The 18,437-nt window shown below is 39.4% G+C and overlaps 1 long non-coding RNA gene across 1 annotated transcript in view; it reads left to right on the top strand.

Moving 5' to 3' along the window:
* Positions 1–2,218: 2,218 nt before the first annotated feature.
* Positions 2,219–18,437, top strand: part of LOC138434089 (uncharacterized) — a 30,886-nt gene continuing 14,667 nt past the window's right edge. Inside the window, exon 1 of the long non-coding RNA XR_011254643.1 lies at positions 2,219–2,454. This is a non-coding gene — a long non-coding RNA (uncharacterized lncRNA). The remainder of the gene's footprint in view (positions 2,455–18,437) is intronic.

Genomic DNA, 18,437 nt, shown 5'->3' with positions numbered 1-18,437 from the left:
GTTTAAAGGTTGTCTGTCTGCTGCAGAATTCTTTCCTGATCCAGGGACATCAGTCTTTTTACTCTATTCAGGTCTTCAACTGATTGGATGAGGCCCACCTACACTATAGAGGGCAACCTGCTTTATACAAAGTCCACTGCTGCAAAAATATTTCACAGAAGCATCCAGAATAACATTTGACCACATACCTGGGCATTGTGGCCTGGCCAAATTAATATATAAAATTAACCATCACAAGAATTCTGGAGTCCAGGACTTGCTCAAGCCTATGGAATTAATTAGTCACAAGACTGTTTCTAAAATTCTGATCTTCTGACATTTAGTTCCCATGACAGACTTACTGGATATTAGAATTAGGTGACGATTTCTCATAAACTCTGATGTAGGGAGCAAGCATGGGAAGGACCTAGCTAGTAGTCAGAAATATTTCTCAGTAAATGCTGAAAGTAAGAATCAGACTTCAGGTAGTCAGAATCCACGACAAACCTCAATCCTCCTTAAGTAATGTTATGGTAATGCAGAATCATAAACAAATTCAAAACAGGAGAAAAGAAATTAAACCATCTGCTAAATTTAGAAAGAAGCCCATAGAAATACAAGTCTCGGTCGTCTCCAGTGAGCATTTCATCATAGCAACTTCTAGGGCAGGGGTGGGAGGGTGAGGAACTGGGCTCAACTGGGAGGCTAAGAAGGCTGATCTACTTTGGGGGCAGGTTTAGGCTTCTAGACTTCCAGACAAACCAAGAAGGCAGAATATCAACTAACACATGTTCTTTCCCTTCCACATATGGCTCCCCAGCCCTCCTTATCTTGGCAGGGGTCTCCATGTCTCGCATAGCTCAGCCAAAGCAACTCCCCATCATGATGAGTCTGTGATCTGTGGCAAGAATTCATATTCAAACCCCATAAATCCATAAACTGATGATTCTGGAGGTTTTCCTGTCACAAAGCTGTGCAGTAAAATCCTTAAGCATCACACAGTCTCTCCCATGACCTGTTATAATGAAGAATACAATTTGTATGAATCTTTGAAGACCTCAGATAATCCCCAAGCTTAATTTTAAGTTAAAAGCTTTTTAAGTTTTCAGCTTTCTGTTTCACAAAACAGTGTTCTTTCAGCCAGTTCTTCCTTTAGCCCTTCCTTCACAAAACTGGATGGAGGCAAAATGGTACACACAAATATATGTCCTGTTTCTTACCCTCAAAGTATCATGGAAAAGTTGGATGTAATTGCGCATTTTAAATGTACCCCAAGAGAGGGAACTTTCAGTTAAAATGATCCTGTAGTAAAGGAAAGAGTCCTTTGATTTTGCAGTATTTGTGTTCTAATTTAGCAGCCTAAAATGTTTTGATTTTCACAAAGCATAGTTACCTTAAGTAGACATTATTAATGGAAAAATGGCTTCCCAGATGGCACAGTGGTAAATAATCTGCATGCCAATGCAGGAGATACAAGAGATGTGGGATGGATCCCTGGGTGGGTAAGATCCCAAGGAGAAAAAGTGAAAGTCTCTCAGTCATGTCTGACTCTTTGTGAGTCTATGGACTGTAGCCTGCCAGGCTCCTTTGTCCATGGAATTCTCCAGGCCAGTATACTGGAGTGGGTAGCTGTTCCCTTCTCCAGGGGATCTTCCTACCCAAGGATTAAACCCAGGTCTTCCACATTGCAGGCAGATTCTCTACCTTCACTCACCAAGAAAGTCCAAGATCCCGAGGAGAAGGGAATGATAACCCACTCCAGTATCCTTGCCTGGAAAATTCAGTGGACAAAGAAGCCTGATGGTCTGCAGTCCATGGGGTCGCAAAGAGTTAGACACGACTGAGCATTGACAGGGCGCTAGACATTATTAATGGGAAAATACAAACTATTACGCACCCACCAAGTGCCACGTAATACGCTGTACATGGCACACTCAGCGAGAATGAGGTGTGTTGACGTCTTAGCTTCCCAAGAAGCATTTTGTAGCCTGACACCAACACTAAGGACTAATATGCTTCTAACACGGAAAAGCAAACTCCAGTATTTAGCATGGTTGTGGAACAGTAAACGTGCGGCTGCTTAAGACAGAACAATGAATCACGTTTCATTTCCCTGCCTGAACAAGAGAAGTGACTCTTTGTCCTGCCTTTCCTTCAAACTCAGCAGATGCTGGCTCCCCCCCTCTCGCCCCACCAAAGATAAAGCATTCTTTGTGTGCTGTGCCCCCAGCTTCCCTGTGTATTGGATGGCAGCTTCTGTAGGCAGATGCTGAAAAATCTTTCTGGGAGTATTTACATAGTAGTTGTCTCTTGAGCACATGTTTATTTTTAGTGGTAAATTATCAGAGCTTGTGAGGCTGAAACCTCAGCTACTTTTTCCATGTGTTTTCAGTAGCCGAATTCCAGACCAGGGCACCACACACTGCCTATCAGCTGTGAAGATGATTTCCAGACCTCATCCTCCCGTCCTGCCAGGTAATTGAAACTGATTAATGACTTACCAATTTAACAATGCTTATTTTCAGATTGTTCATAGTCGGAAGTCTATTTATTCATCACAAGGAGGAATGAGCTAAAATATTTCTGTTTGTGGAGGTAGAAACCTTAGATCAGTGATCTCAATTCATTGCTCAGCATCTACAGGGAGTCAGAGCAAAGAAAAAGGGTCAAGTCCCAAGACCTGGTGGCAAACCGTTCAAATTGCTAATAGGGAGGCGAAGGCTGCCTTGGTTGCGTAGGATTCAAGATTCTGCTTTCAGTAACATCCTTGATATTGCAGGAGACTGGCAGGGATTGCACCAGATCTTTTTGGAAGAGACCTGGAAACACAGTGAACTGGTATTCAAGAGCTGTACTTCTGGGAACAGCAAATGGAAGAGCGGAGCAGCTGTACCAGGCTCTCTACTTTGCACCACGTTACTCTCAAGAGATTAAAGGCTGCAGCTCCACTAACTGCAGGGTTTAAGGATAGTATAGATTTTCTTTTTCTTTTTTAAGTTAAGACTCTTGGGTCCAAGCAACAGATACTCAGTCTAACTTCTTATACTTTCAACCTAACTACACACGCTGCTTCTTAAACTTGCAGCTACATCAAACAAGCCCTGAAAAAATGAGTACATACAAAATGTTTTGCTTATGTCTGTGTGTGTTTCACATGACTGAAAGTTTAAGAAATATATCCAAGAGTTCAAATGATGTCATCAGGGTCCTGTTACTCTCCCCAAGTTTTGGCACTGTTTGTCTCTGCCTGGCTTTATTTCACTTATATACTCTTTCCATATTGTGGGCAGTTTTGGTCTGTGGTTAGAAATCACACTGTAAACAAAATAGCTTCTGCTTCTGTCTATGTATCAATGCCCCAATGGATTCTGATTGGCTCTACTTGGAACACAGGCACATCTCTGGACCTATCACAGTGCCTTGAAGAACATGATTGGATGATTTGAGGAGTCATGTGCCTATTCTTATGGCCAATAGGGGCAGGGCTGTGTTGTGATTAATAGCTCCATTGGGGTCTCACCATGTATGAAAGGGGTAGATTCTTCAAGGAAGGAATGAAGATAAATTTTAAAAATGTCCACTATAACATGTGAGTTATCCGTAAAACTCTAATGGTCTTAAAAATAAATGGGAGATTACAAACTGTTCCTCCTTTCCACTCATCTCTTCCTCTGCCCTTCAAGGCATTCCTTGATTTATAATCCTTGTTAAATGTAAAGATTTGGAATAGGTCCTAAGAAGTCCTGTGCTATGTATTACTCTACAACTAGTAAAACTCAGGTTGTTGCTACTTTCATTAAACCTAATTCTTGTTAGGATAACATGCCATCCAGTGATGTTTGGTAGACAAAAATGGAGAGAAATAGTGGTAAAGGGTCCACCTGCCAACGCAGGTAGAGACATGGGTTCAGTCCCTGAGTCAGGAAGATCCCCTGGAGGAAAGCATGGCAACACACTCCAGTGTTCTTGCCTGGAGAATCCCATGGACAGAGGAGCCTGACAGGCTGCAGCCCAGAGGGTCACACAGAGTTGGACATGACTGAAGCGACTTAGCACTTGAGCTCCTCCGGAAGTAGAACTTGATTTCACTTATCGTTGTTTTTCCTATAACACTGAGCTCAGTGTCTAGCACATGGGAACCCCAGATCATTGTTTTGAATTGCATAATGTAAGCAAACATATTGTCTGTTTAATAGGAGAATCTGCATCTTCTGAGAATTCTTAGTTCCCTCAAACTCTTCCATACCAAAAATCTGATTTTTTTTTCAAAAGGATTCCCTTAACTAAAGACCTTGAGAAAACCCAAGCAGGTAACATATGAGGTCAGCATATTATGATAGCTGAATTTTGAGGATTAGACCTGGCTTTAAAATTTCCAGTGTCTTATCGTATGACCTAGCATAACACTTTTGGATATTTATTTGAAGAAAAGAAAATGTTAAATTTTGAATGGAAAGATATGTGCACCCCCATGTTCATTGCAGCATTATTTCTGATAATCAGCACATGGAAACAACCTAAATGTCCACAGATGAATGAAAGGATAAGAAAAAGCAGTATATACACAATAGAATGTAATTCAGCCATAAAAAGAAAGGAAATCCTGTCATTTGTCACACCATGAATGGAGCTTAAGGGTATTATGCTAAGTGAAATGAGACAGAGGGAGAAATACTGTCTCATAGGTATATTTTGAGAACAGTTTGGTGGTTCTTAAAGATGGAGAGTTGGCAGTGGTGAAATGGATAAAAGAGGTCAAAAGGTACAAATTTCTAGTTATAAAGTAAATAGGTCCTGGGAATATAGTGTATAGCATAGTGACTATAGTTAATCATACCATATTGCATATTTAAAAGTTGCTAAGAGAGTAGATCTTAAAAGTTCTCATCACAAGAAAATTTTTTTCTATGTTTGGTGATGGATGTTAATTAAGTTTATTATTGTGATCATTTTGTAGTATATACAAATATCAAGCCATTATATCATATACCTGAAACTGATATAATATTATATGTCAGTTATGCCTCAGTAAAAAAATTTCCAATTTTAATAAAATTTCCAGTGCTTTGGGCTATCTTGGGCAAGTAACTTAATTTCACGGATCCTCAGTTTTCCCTCATTGTTATCTTCAGTGAAAAGGCAATAATAATACCTGTCTTACAGACTGATATGAGGAAAGCAGAAATAATATTTTATTAAATAAAAAAATCTTATACCTAACAACTAGACAGTTATTGTTGAAGGAACAGAGACAGGTGCTGATAGATGGGGCAGGAGATGGAAGAAGTACCTAGGGTGGTAAGGATTTGAATGGGAAAGTTGAAGGTTCAGAAGACAAAATTCACCCACTTACAACTTGCCCACAACAATGTATTTGTACTGTTGTGACTATAAAAGTTAAAATCATTGGTGGAGAGGATGCCCATTGATTTCCTCCTCATCTTGCATCCTTGGGGCCCAGCCTCTACAGTTTGATCACGGTATTTTTATCGCCATCTTGTGGCATGATAGCAAAATTGCAGGGATAGCTATCACAGTGAAACAACTTCACCTGAAACTAGACGCCAAGAACCTAATCCCAGAGGTGAGAATAGCTTTGAGGAGGCAACAGCATTCAGTGACATTTTTATTAAACACAAAGACACATTTATAAACTTCACTAGACTATGAAAATTTCAGAGAAATAACTTAATGTGAAACCTTTTTTAATGTGTTACTGAAATATAAAGTAACAGAAAAACCTCCCACTCCTAATGGTTTGTGTTGAATGAAGTAGCGTTATTTTTGAGAAACGTTTACCTTTCTCCCAATGCAAATCTATTTAAAGGTAAGCTAAACTCAACTAAAAAAAAAAACCAATAAAACACCCGAGTTGGCCTGCTGCTAATGCTTTCCATATTCCATTTATAAAAGGACTGGTTGGTGTAATGCTATATACTGATAGTTGGTACGTCTGCTGTTATATATTGATTATTTCTGTATTGGCTCAACTGGAAATTATGGGTTGTGTGGTTTTTTGTATACAATCATTCATTTTTTTAGCATGAGCTGCATGATGCAAAGGTGAAAACTTGTACTTTTCATAACTTTGAAAATAGTTTGTGGTATGATTTTAAAAAGAGTAAAATTTAAAATAATATGGAAAAAATTCAGCCCACATTAGACTTCCATGGACCTGTACATGATACTAGGATTGGCCTAGTGCTGCTTCTAGCTCAGACTATCTGTATAGCTGTCTTTTCTCCCTTCCTACATATCTAAGAGATCTGTCTGGTTTCCTCTAGGGAAATAAGAAAGGCATAACTGAAGTAATGGCAGAGAAAAACTTTTAAGAGAGTTAACAAATCTTACAAAGTATTCCTTTGGCAAATGTCCTTGCTTGAAAATTCCTGTTGACTCTTCCTCTATAGGCCTGGCGGACTTCTCATAATCAACATGGCTAAAACTCGAGCAAATCTTTTCTTTGCAAAACCTATCAATTCCTCATTGATTACTATGTGTTGATGGCACCGTCTCCACCCAGCCCACCTGAATGGAAGCTTTGAATCACTTTTGACTTGTCCTTAGCCTTTATCTCTATATCAAATTGATCACATGTACTTCCCTAGTATATGTCCAAATGGTTTCTTGGTTTCGATCTTTTTATTATCGCTGCCATGTCACTGTCACTGCCTGAAATTAGCCACTTAACTGCTTTTTGCTTTGACTTTGGTCAAGTGTCCTCTGTGGCTTCCCTCTTTCTTTCCCGGCATTCTTTCCTATTTATTGTCCTATTTCCTATTCTTTCCTATTTATTGTCCACAGAACAGCAGACTTTATATTTTTACAAAGCATAGACACAAGTACCTACTCCCCTGCCTAAAAAACAAAAGATAATCATCCAAGGTTTTTGTTTTATAACTTTGATCTATGAAAAATCTTATCAATATTTAAGGATTGCATCATGCAAATAATTGAGAATCATTACAATAATATTGCAACAAAGTTTATGGAAAGGTGAAACTTAGTGAAGCAAGATCAGTACACACAGATTTTAGAACTTAGCCTAGGAAACTACCCTTTATTACATTTAGAGTTACATTGAAACCCTGTTAAAATCATGACTTCTTATGGAGACATATTAATTTCTGTTTGTATCTCAAAACAGATTTAAAACACTAATTGGTTAAAAGCTAAGCAAACAATATTATTAAAGGTTGAGTTATTTTTCTATTCAAAATTAATCAAGATTGCATTAAAGAGTGACAAAGATAATGAACTACCGTTATGCTTGGTTAATTCCCACTGACAATGTATACTCTGAACAACAACAAAATAACACATATACTGTTTTAAAGTATCTGGAAGACTAAAAGAAAAAATTTAAATGCAGTAATATTTTTTCATAATTTTTAAAATTATGGTAGCAGAAGATGCTATGCAATATAAACAATAATTGGTTTATTTTTTGCCTTCTTATCATTAAACACTGCTGTTAGATATGCCCAAAGATTATAAGTAAGTGTATGTTAATTATAATAATAAAATAATCAATAATAAAATAGATAATAAAATAGTAAAATAAACAATAGAGAATATGCCACCCACCCAAGAATAGGAGCATTAGCTATAATTTTCCTAACTTGGTTTGCTCCTTTTCTATATAGCCTCCATTTCTCCTGCAGAGGTAACCCTATCAAGACAGTTGTGATATCCAGAGTGGTTGGAGAAAGGGTGATAATATGAGAGTTTGAAGCTAGACCATGCACCTACTTATTGGCAATGAGGTCCCCATCACTGAGGTGGGACAAGTCAGTATAGTCCCTGGCCCAACGTGACAATCCATGGTTAACATTCTCATCAGAGGTGAACTGGGGATGATGTAATAGTTGGGTGTAGTTCACTAGCTGGTATGACATAACAGGCAGTTGAGAAGTATATGGGGAAATGGTTACCTTAAGGGCAATGAGATTGGATGGCTATTGCTACCCAATGTTGATGCCCTGGAAAAAGATGATGTAATGCAGTAAGAGATGAACAGGTAATTTCAAAAGCGAAATATGAAAACAGAAGGCTTCCTGGGTAGCTTACAAAGGACTGTCATAAAAGAGTCCAATTGGACACAATTTTTGTAATGATTGGCTAGGTTGAAGGGACAGCTGAGGGAGATCATCCTACAAAAGACTTACAGAGAAGTGTAATAGAACATGGCAGTCTTAGATGCAAAATAGATGGGCAGCTGACAAGGGTGCTACTTAGTTTATACTGTCAGAAAAAAAAATCAAAGATAAATGACCAACAGCCTAAGGGTAGTAGCAATAAAAAGTCATAATCCTTTGTTTGATGTCTGAACCTTCACTGATTGTCAGACTTAGAAACTGAATACCAGGTCCCCAGTAGGGAGAACTAAATATACCATGACAAGTACACATGGGAATCACTACCCTGGAGCTTTTCCGCAGGGACCCAAGGCCATTTACTCTGGTAACTTGGGGAAGGGAAGTACTCAAATAGTCCCAAGACTGTTGGAGAGGTGTCAGCATGGCCTATTAGCATGAAGCACAGTAGGGCTAGGTAGTCAGTGACGCCCTGGCCAGTGTCAACTCACAGCAGGTCCCTTGGCACACCTGTTTAGTCATTTCTTTGGTCTTGACTTCCCTTGAATCTCATCTGGTAAAGAATTCGTCTGCACTGCAGGAGACATGGGTTTGATCCCTAGGTTGGGAAGATCCTCTGGAGAAGGAAAAGGCTACCCACTCCAGTATTCTGGCCTGGAGAATTCCACGGACTGTATAGCGCATGGGATTGCAAAGAGTCAGACACGACAGAGCGACTTTCATTTCACTTCACTTCTTTGGTCTTGGAATGTATAGTTAGAATTCTTATGCATGGCAATTATAATGATTCCCACATTGTATCTTTTTTCCTGAGAGCAAGGCAAAGTGGAGGCCTCCAAAACTCCTCTGGGAATGATAGTCGGGATTGGTGTCACTTTTAAGAATCTAAAGCAACTTGGCAAACTTTCTCTTAAAGGGCCAGATGACAAAGATGTAAGGGCTTAACAGTCTCTGTTAACTATTGAAAAGTACTCCTGCAGCAAAAAGTAGCCCCCGACAATATAATAAACAAATGGGCATGGCTGTGTTTCCCCAGATGCAATTCACTTCTTCAGCCTCCTTGGAGGTCTGGGCTCACATAAGGTGTCTGAAGTTCCTTTTGCTGTTGGCACAGTGGGCCATGCCATTGGCCAACCAGTCTTAGGCAATACTGTCCCTTCCAGCTGTGCCAGTTCCTGCTATTTCTCATCTCAGGTGATTTTAGGGAAAAGATTTCTGAACTCATGCCCTGTCTCTTGTGAAGCCGGTCATGTCTCAGTGTGCCTTCAAGAGAATTTAGTTGTTTTACAGCCAAAGAGTCCTTTGAAGCGTCTAGTCAGCCATATTGATGGAAGATTATCTTTGTTTTAAAAATACAACAGGAAAAAAAATACAATAGAAAAGGATTTATTAAGTCAAATGTGTGAGAACGTGTTCTTATTCTATTCATATTTACGTGCATGTATTGAGCATGACTCTAATAAGAGCTTTTTGAAGGTAACTGTGCTTTAGATAAATATTTTTTGGAAAACATTTTAAGTTTGAAAAACTTGAAGTGTCTGCAAAAGGAGAGATTGTAGTAGAATGAGCCTTTATGTGCTTTTCATCCAACAGCAACAATTTTCAGCTCATGGCCATGCTCATTTTGTTTGTCCTTTCCTCCTTTCTCTTGATAATTTTGAAGCAAATTCAGTTCAGTTCAGTTCAACCATTCAGTCATGTCTGACTCTTTGAGGTCCCGTGTACTGTAGCATGTCAGGCTTCCCTGCTCATCACCAACTCCCGGAGTTTATTCAAATTCATGTCCATTGAGTCAGTGGTGCCATCCAACCGTCTTATCCTCTACCGTCCCCTTCTCCTTCCACCTTCAATCTTTCCCAGCATCAGGGTCTTTTCCAGTGAGTCAGTTCTTCACATTAGGTGACCAAGATATTGGAGTTTCAGCTTTAGCATCAGTCCTTCCAAAGAAATCCCACGGCTGATCTCCTTCAGAATGGATTGGTTGGATCTCCTTGCAGTCCATGGGACTCTCAAGAGTCTTCTCCAACACCACAGTTCAAAAGCATCAATTCTTCAGTGCTCAGCTTTCTTTGTAGTCCAAGTCTCACATCCATACATGACTACTGGAAAAAACATAGCCTTGACTGGCAACCAACTGGACCTTGATTGGCAGAGTAATGTCTCTGCTTTTTAATATGCTGTCTCAGTTCAGTTCAGTTCAGTTGCTCAGTCATGTCTGACTCTTTGCAACCCCATGAATTGCAGCACGCCAGGCCTCCCTGTCCATCACCAACTCCCGGAGTTCACTCAAACTCACGTCCATTGAGTCGGTGATGCCATCCAGCCGTCTCATCCTCTGTCGTCCCCTTCTCCTCTTGCCCCCAATCCCTCCCAGCATCAGAGTCTTTTCCAATGAGTCAACTCTTCACATGAGGTGGCCAAAGTATTGGAGCTTCAGCTTCAGCATCAGTCCTTCCAAAGAAATCCCAGGGCTGAATTCCTTCAGAATGGACTGGTTGGATCTCCTTGCAGTCCAAGGGACTCTCAAGAGTCTTCTCCAACACCACAGTTCAAACGCATCAATTCTTCTGTGCTCAGCTTTCTTCACAGTCCAACTCTCACATCCATACATGACCACTGGAAAAACCATAGCCTTGACTAGACGGACCTTTGTTGGCAAAGTAATGTCTCTGCTTTTGAATATGCTATCTAGGTTGGTCATAACTTTTCTTCCAAGGAGTAAGCGTCTTTTAATTTCATGGCTGCAATCACCATCTGCAGTGATTTTGGAGCCCCCAAAATAAAGTCTGACACTGTTTCCACTGTTTTCCCATCTATTTGCCATGAAGTGATGGGACCGGATGCCATGATCTTCGTTTTCTGAATGTTGAGCTTTAAGCCAACTTTTCCACTCTCCTCTTTCACTTTCATCAAGAGGCTTTTGAGTTCCTCTTCACTTTCTGCCATAAGGGTGGTGCATATCTGAAGTTATTGATATTTCTCCCAGAAATCTTGATTCCAGCTTGTGCTTCTTCCAGCCCAGCATTTCTCATGATGTACTCTGCATATAAGTTAAATAAGCAGGGTGACAACATACAGCCTTGACGTACTCCTTTTCCTATTTGGAACCAGTCTGTTGTTCCACGTCCAGTTCTAACTGTTGCTTCCTGACCTGCATACAGGTTTCTCAAGAGGCAGGTCAGGTGGTCTGGTATTCCCATCTCTTCCAGAATTTTACAGTTTCTTGTGATCCACACATTCAAAGGCTTTGGCATAGTCAATAAAGCAGAAATAGATGTTTTGTCTGGAACTCTCTTGCATTTTTGATGATCCAGCGTATGTTGGCAATTTGATCTCTGGTTCCTCTGCCTTTTCTAAAATCAGCTTGAACATCTGGAAGTTCACGGTTCATGTATTGCTGAAGCCTGGCTTGGAGAATTTTGAGCATTACTTTACTAGCGTGTGAGACGAGTGCAATTGTGCAGTAGTTTGAGCATTCTTTGGCATTGCCTTTCTTTGGGATTGGAATGAAAACTGACCTTTTCCAGTTCTGTGGTCACTGCTGAGTTTTCCAAATTTGCTGGCATATTGAGTGCAGCACTTTCACAGCATCATCTTTCAGGATTTGAAATAGCTCAACTGGAATTCCATCACCTCCACTAGCTTTGTTCATAGTGATACTTTCTAAAGCCCACTTGACTTCACATTCCAGGATGTCTGGCTCTAGGTGAGTGATCACACCATCATGATTATCTGGGTCATGAAGATCTTTTTTGTCTAGTTCTTCTGTGTATTCTTGCCACCTCTTCTTAATATCTTCTGTTTCTGTTGGGTCCATACTATTTCTGTCCTTTATTGAACCCATCTTTGCAAGAAATCCTCCCTTGGTATCTCTAATTTTCTTGAAGAGATCTCTAGTCTTTCTTATTCTATTGTTTTCCTCTATTTCTTTGCACTGATCACTGAGGAAGGCTTTCTTATCTCTCTTTGCTATTTTTTGGAACTGTGCATTCAAATGGGTATATCTTTCCCTTTCTCCTTTGCCTTTCGCTTCTCTTCTATTCACAGCTATTTGTAAGGCCTCTTCAGACAACCATTTGCCTTTTGCATTTCTTTCCCTTGGAGATGGTCTTGATCACTGCCTCCTGTACAATGTCACGAACCTCTGTCCATCCAGAGCACTTCAGGCACTCTATCAGATCAAATCCCTTGAATCTATTTCTCACTTCCGCTATATAATTGTAAGGGATTTGATTTAGGTCATACCTGAATGTTCTAGTGGTTTTCCCTACTTTCTTCAATTTAAGTCTGAATTTGGCAATAAGGAGTTCATGAACTGAGTCACAGTCAGCTCCCGGTCTTGTTTTTGCCGATTGTATAGAGCTTCTCCATCTTTGGCTGCAAAGAATATAATCAATTTGATTTCAGTATTGACCATCTGGTGATGTCTATTTGTAGAGTCTTCTCTTGTGTTGTTGGAAGAGGGTGTTTGCTATGACCAGTGTGTTCTCTTGGCAAAACTCTGTTAGCCTTTGCCCTGCTTCATTCTGTACTCCAAGGCCAAATTTGCGTGTTACTCCAGGTGTTTCTTGACTTCCTACTTTTGCATTTCAGTTCCCCATAATGAAAGGGGCATCTTTTGGGGTGTCAATTCTAGAAGGTCTGGTAGGTCTTCATAGAGTCATTCAACTTCAACTTCTTCAGCATTACTGTTCAGGGCACAGACTTGGATTACCATGATATTGAATGGTTTGCTTTAAGACAACCTATAATTTTATCCATAAATATTTGAATAAATATCTCTAAACAGTAAAGACTATTTTTTCAAAAATATAACCACAAGAGCAGGATCACACCTAAAGATCTGACAATGATTCCTTTATATTATCAAATGCAGTAGGGATATTAACCCCTTTGAAATCAAAATTTTTCCTACTTTGTCCTTTGTCTTCACATTTTGCTTATAGTGTACTTTGCCATTTAAGAGCTATTTTTATTATATATTGCCAAATATATCAATATTTCCCCTACTGCTTTTGGATATTTGAATTCTGGTTAGGAAAGTTTTCCCTATTCCCAGATTTTAAATTCAGTCACGCTGTTTTCTTCCAATTATTATATGACTTTACTTTTTTATATTAAAAAATTTTTTTTTACCATTTTTATTTATTTATTTTGGCCACACAGCATAGCTTTTGGGATCTTGGTTCCCCAACCAGGGATTGAACTTGGGCCAATGCCGTGAGAAGGCTGAGTTCTAATCACTGGACTGCCAGGAAACCCCCTTTACTTTTTTACATCTAAGTTTCCAATCCATTTGGATTTTATCCTGGTGTTGGCATAATTTTATATTGTTTCTTGTAATTCTTTCATTTTGCTAACCATTGACCAAATCATACATTTTCCCCTCACTGATTTAAGATGTCAAGTTTCTCATACATTGTAATCTCATATGCAATTGAGTCTATTTCTGCATTTTCTTTTCCTTTCCCTTGGTTTTCCCCTCTCTTCTTGTGCCAGTGGCACACAATTTTAATTATAGAGGCTTGATAACATATTTTAACAACTGATTGAACTATGGTTCCCCTACAATTGATCCTTTTAAAAAGATTTCCTCCTGCTATTCTTGCTTGTTTTTCTTACCTATGAACTTTAAAATAAGCTTAAAGCCCTCATTCTTAACAGATATGATTTTTACTAAAACAGAAGTATCTTGCTAGTTAAGTTATATTTAATATTTTACTTGCCTATATATAAGTCAGTATTTCTCAATACACTGCAGTGATAGTTACAAAAACTGTGTATTGCTTAGTATTGATGCCTTTATTTTGAGCAATTTCTGGTATTTGTCTTTGCACTCAGTTCAGTTCATTTGCTCAATTGTGTCCGACTCTTTGTGACCCCATGGCCCGCAGCACACCAGGCCTCCTAAGCTGGAGCCTATATTAGCTGAAGCTGAAAGTAGCTTATTAATAGCCTCTATGCAAAATATTTGGTTTTCCTGGGTATTAGTAACTCTCATTTCACTAATGTTTAAATAAATCCCTCCTTTTTGGAGATCCTGTGCTTTCAGAGGGATAACACAGTGCTGGTTACTTGTTCGTTAGCTTTTGCATGGCAAATATACATTCTCATTATATTGTTTATATTTATAAAGAACTTACCAGAAGCAAAGTACCATGCTGAGTGCTGTGCAAGGCATAAAGATGAGATGAGACTGAAGAGTTTACCTTAGGAAAGAGTAGCTGTGTACTTCAGTAATTATCCCACAAGACCCATAACCTAGTAGAGATGTGCAGATGCATATTATGGAAAAAGAAAAGAAATTCATTCCAGCTGGAGGACTGAGCAACAAGTCAGTATGTCAGAGTCTTGTTTGTTATGAGAATTAATCAACTAAGAAACTTACCTATTGAGGAATCAGGGCAGAACTATCAGTTTGTCTAGTTGGTTTGCATGAAGAGAAATTAGTGCACATTTCCTTGTAAAGCAGTCAATTCTTTCCTTCCATATTTACTTACTGTCATGTAGATATGCCCTAGAGAAGTGCATATTTTTGGCTGGTGAGAAGGTAATAAGTTACTTGTAAGTCATTATTATAAAGAAGCTATTATGCCAGAATGATATTCATGGATTCTTCATCTGGATGCAAGACACACAAGTGCCTAAATAAGCCTTGGGAAGTGTTGGTGCACCCTAATATAAGAGGGACGGTATGGCTTGGATGTGGCTTGAAGCTGCAATGTATTTCTGATTGCAAAATGAAATGAAATGAACCGTGAAAGACAAAGCAAAGCAGAAAAATCAGCTCTCTAGGACTGACCCATGAACCCAGTCAACAATCAACCATGAGCTCCCTTTGTTTTCTCTTTGAACAACCTCATCGTTCCCTCAGTTGTGCGTCCAACAAAGGGAGCTCTTGAACCTGTGATAGGGAGGTGTAAGGTCTGAGGCATTTCACGTGGGAAGAAGTGGTTTTTCTGGACGTGTCTAGTAAGATATCAGGTGGAAGCCTCTTTAGGCATCCCACTGAGCCCCTTAGAGGCTCTTTACCAGACTCCCCGCCCACCCTGCTGCTGATTCTGCCTTTGCAATCTATTCGCTTCAACTCACAGGAAGGTTGCCCCTTCAGCAGAGATGCTGAAAGTAGGAAAACATCTGTGAGGGGACTCCTTCAATATCGGGCATGCCCTTGCCCCCAAAAGATGAAGTCCTGGCTGTTCTCAGACAAACAGGCAGAGACACATCCCATACTACATTCTATCGAATGAAAAATACTGTTTAGTTATAATTTTATAAATCCAGCTGTGATGGTTAATTTTATATGTCATCTTGCCTGGCACGTGGAGTACCCAGAACCCTGACTAATGGACTAGCCTTGTGATACTATTGCTCATTTTGTTGAAATGTTCAATATAACACAAATGGTACAGACACGAATGATAATCTGATTTATTCTCTTACTACATCCTTGGGAGAGTTCTAAAGAGTAACAGAGGATGACTTGGCCAAAGCAAAATAACAAAAATCTGTGGTTATAACTGGAAATAGATAATAAGACACATGACTCACATATTAATTTCTACTAGACCATATTGCATCCTGAGAACACTCACTTTCATGTAAAACAGAATCTTTTGCTTTCCCTATCTTTGTGGGGATCTGAAAGAGTTTCTAGTTGTCATTTCAAGAATGTTTGAGGTGCATGAGGTAAGTCTCATTACTAAAATCTCACTATATTTCTCATTTGAGTTTTGTTGTGACATGCTGTCATTAAGACAATATATATGCTACCAAAAGATACTCTGGTTAGAGTGGCTGAGGAAAAACGACAGCATCCATGGCACAATGTTACTTAGTGTATCATCCAAGAAAACCCGCAACCTAGCATCCAAAGGTAATCAAAGAGCCACTCACACCTTTGTGTTTTTGAAGTAAATTTTATTATGCGGTTATTGATGGTTTTACCTTATGATCAAGAAGTCTTTTTTGTTTTTCACAGTCTTTTCACAGTCTTTTTTTTTTTTAACATTTCTGAGGGTTTCTATTTCTCTCCAGTTTTCTCAAATACCAAGAGATGAGGAGCTTCTCATTCTCTTACCTCTTACTTCTCACCTTTTTAGCAGCTCTCTTCTCTCAGTCTCAGCCCCCATGGCCCTGGTCTCCTCTTCACTTTCTCTTACATTTCTGGTCCTATTTTTCTCCTGTTCATTTACCTGATTCTGCCTCGCAGAACCTGGACCCTGGGCTGGCCAAGAAAGAAGGCTATTTGTAAAGCAGTAGAGAGAAAGAAGTTGAGAAGGCAAAAGCCTAAGTCTTTTTCGACAGGAAATCTTACGATGCCGATCTTTATTTTTGCTCACTGTCATGCACGTTGCTCTGCTTGTCAGCCAGCAATAAAAGCCATGTGAGCTGTTGTTTCAGGGTCCTGGGACTATGTTTCTTTTTTTATTCAAGTACAGTTGATTTACAATATTAAGTTCATGTGTACAAAAGTGATTCAGTATTTTGATGGGGAAACTCCATTTAAAGTTATTATAAAACAATGGCTATATGTCTCTGTGTTATATAACACATCCTTGTTGCTTATGTATTTTATACAGAGTAGTTTGTCTGTTAATCCCCACTTCACTCTCACCACTGGTTTGTTCTCTGTATTTGTGAATCTGTTTCTGTTTGTTTTATTCATTTCTTTTATTTTTCAGATTTCACATGGGATAACATAAAGTATTTGTCTTTCTCTGTCTGACTTATTTCACTTAGTACAAAACCCTCCATGGTACATGTTGTTGCAAATGGCAGAATTTCATTCCTTTTTATGGCTATGTAATAGTCTAATGTACATATATGTGTGTGTAAGTATGTGTGTGTGTTTGTGTGTACCACAGACATACCACACTCTTTTTATCCATTCATCTGTTGATGGACACTTAGGTTGCATCTTGGCTATTATAAATAATACCACTCTGAACGTTGAAGTGTGAGGTACATTTCTTTCATCCCAGTTGACTGCACAGTGGCCCTGGATTGCCCATCTGAAGAAAGTTGCCACACCTCAGAGACTTTGCTAAGCTCCAGCCAAACTCTCTTGTATGTTTTCTCATCCTTTTCAATAACCCAAGACGCTTGGACCCCTCCTCCTATGCACAGATGGTGTCAGGCACTGACAACCAGAGGCTGTGATGGAATGTGAAAAATCTCGGTGTTGGTGCAGGGTTGGATGCCTGTTGTACATACTACTTGCTCATTTCTCTTCCAGAACCACCCTGCACGATGGGCAGGAGCAAGTCTGAATATTACTGTTCTCGTTTAATAGCCCACCAGGCTTGGCATTTCTATTAAATTTTGTGAGTGCTTCAGAGCAGTAGGGAGATTTGTTCAGACTAATCGTAATTTTATTAACTCACGTGAAGCACCCTGGATAGTTTTTCCACTTTTATACCAAAAAAATGTCCATTTTCCTATGTGAAATATACATCTTTTTTTCCACTAGAAATCATGAACTGCATCTTTTACAAAGAAAAATATTAAATTTATAAGCATACTTATAATCATTTCCTGTGATTACTTTTCATTTTTATGCTAATATAACAAGAATTTATGTAGAGCATTATTTTTTCATAGTGCATCTATTCTGATAAATACAGGAAAAAAGCACCCAAAACATCTTCTGAGAAGGGCCATAAATATACCTTTTTATCATCGTCGGGCTTCCCTAGTAGCTCAGATGGTAAAACATCTGCCTGCAATGCAGGAGACCTGGGTTCAATCCCTAGGTCAGGAAGATCCCTGGGAGAAGGAAATGGCAACCCACTCCAGCATTCTTGCCAGGAGAATCCCCATGGACAGAGGATCCTGGCTGGCTATAGTCTATTGGGTTGCAAAGAGTCAGACACGACTAACACACACACAGAAAAACATTCTTTATTTTTCTTCGCTTTCTGCTGGTTAGAAACAATTTGTAATATTTATAGATACTACATAGGTTTAGAAGTACATTTATTCATAGACATAAAGTTGATATGAACCTTAGTTCACTAAAAAACGAGCCATTCATCAGTTTCTGTGAATCTCCTGAATTTGCAGCCTGTTCAAATACATGATCTGACCTTTCCTTGGTCCGTGAGATTTTGGAGGACCATTATGCAGATTACAAACTCACCTCTGGGTGAACTGATGGCTCTGATTGACACAAATTACCTTTGGGCAACAGTAAGAGAGTAAGGGAAGCATGACCCTTGACAGCCCGAGGAATATATCTGAGGCGAAAAAAAAGATGAGACCTGGCCTTAACAGCTCAGATGTCCATCCTTTGAACATGGGCCACACAAGATTTCCAGAGACACCCCCACATCTTATGAGACTGTGGCAGGCATGGGGAGG

The sequence above is a fragment of the Ovis canadensis genome, chromosome 2 (genome assembly GCF_042477335.2).
Source record: "Ovis canadensis isolate MfBH-ARS-UI-01 breed Bighorn chromosome 2, ARS-UI_OviCan_v2, whole genome shotgun sequence".
Classification (NCBI taxonomy): domain Eukaryota; kingdom Metazoa; phylum Chordata; class Mammalia; order Artiodactyla; family Bovidae; genus Ovis; species Ovis canadensis.
This window is presented reverse-complemented; position numbering and strand designations above follow the sequence as displayed.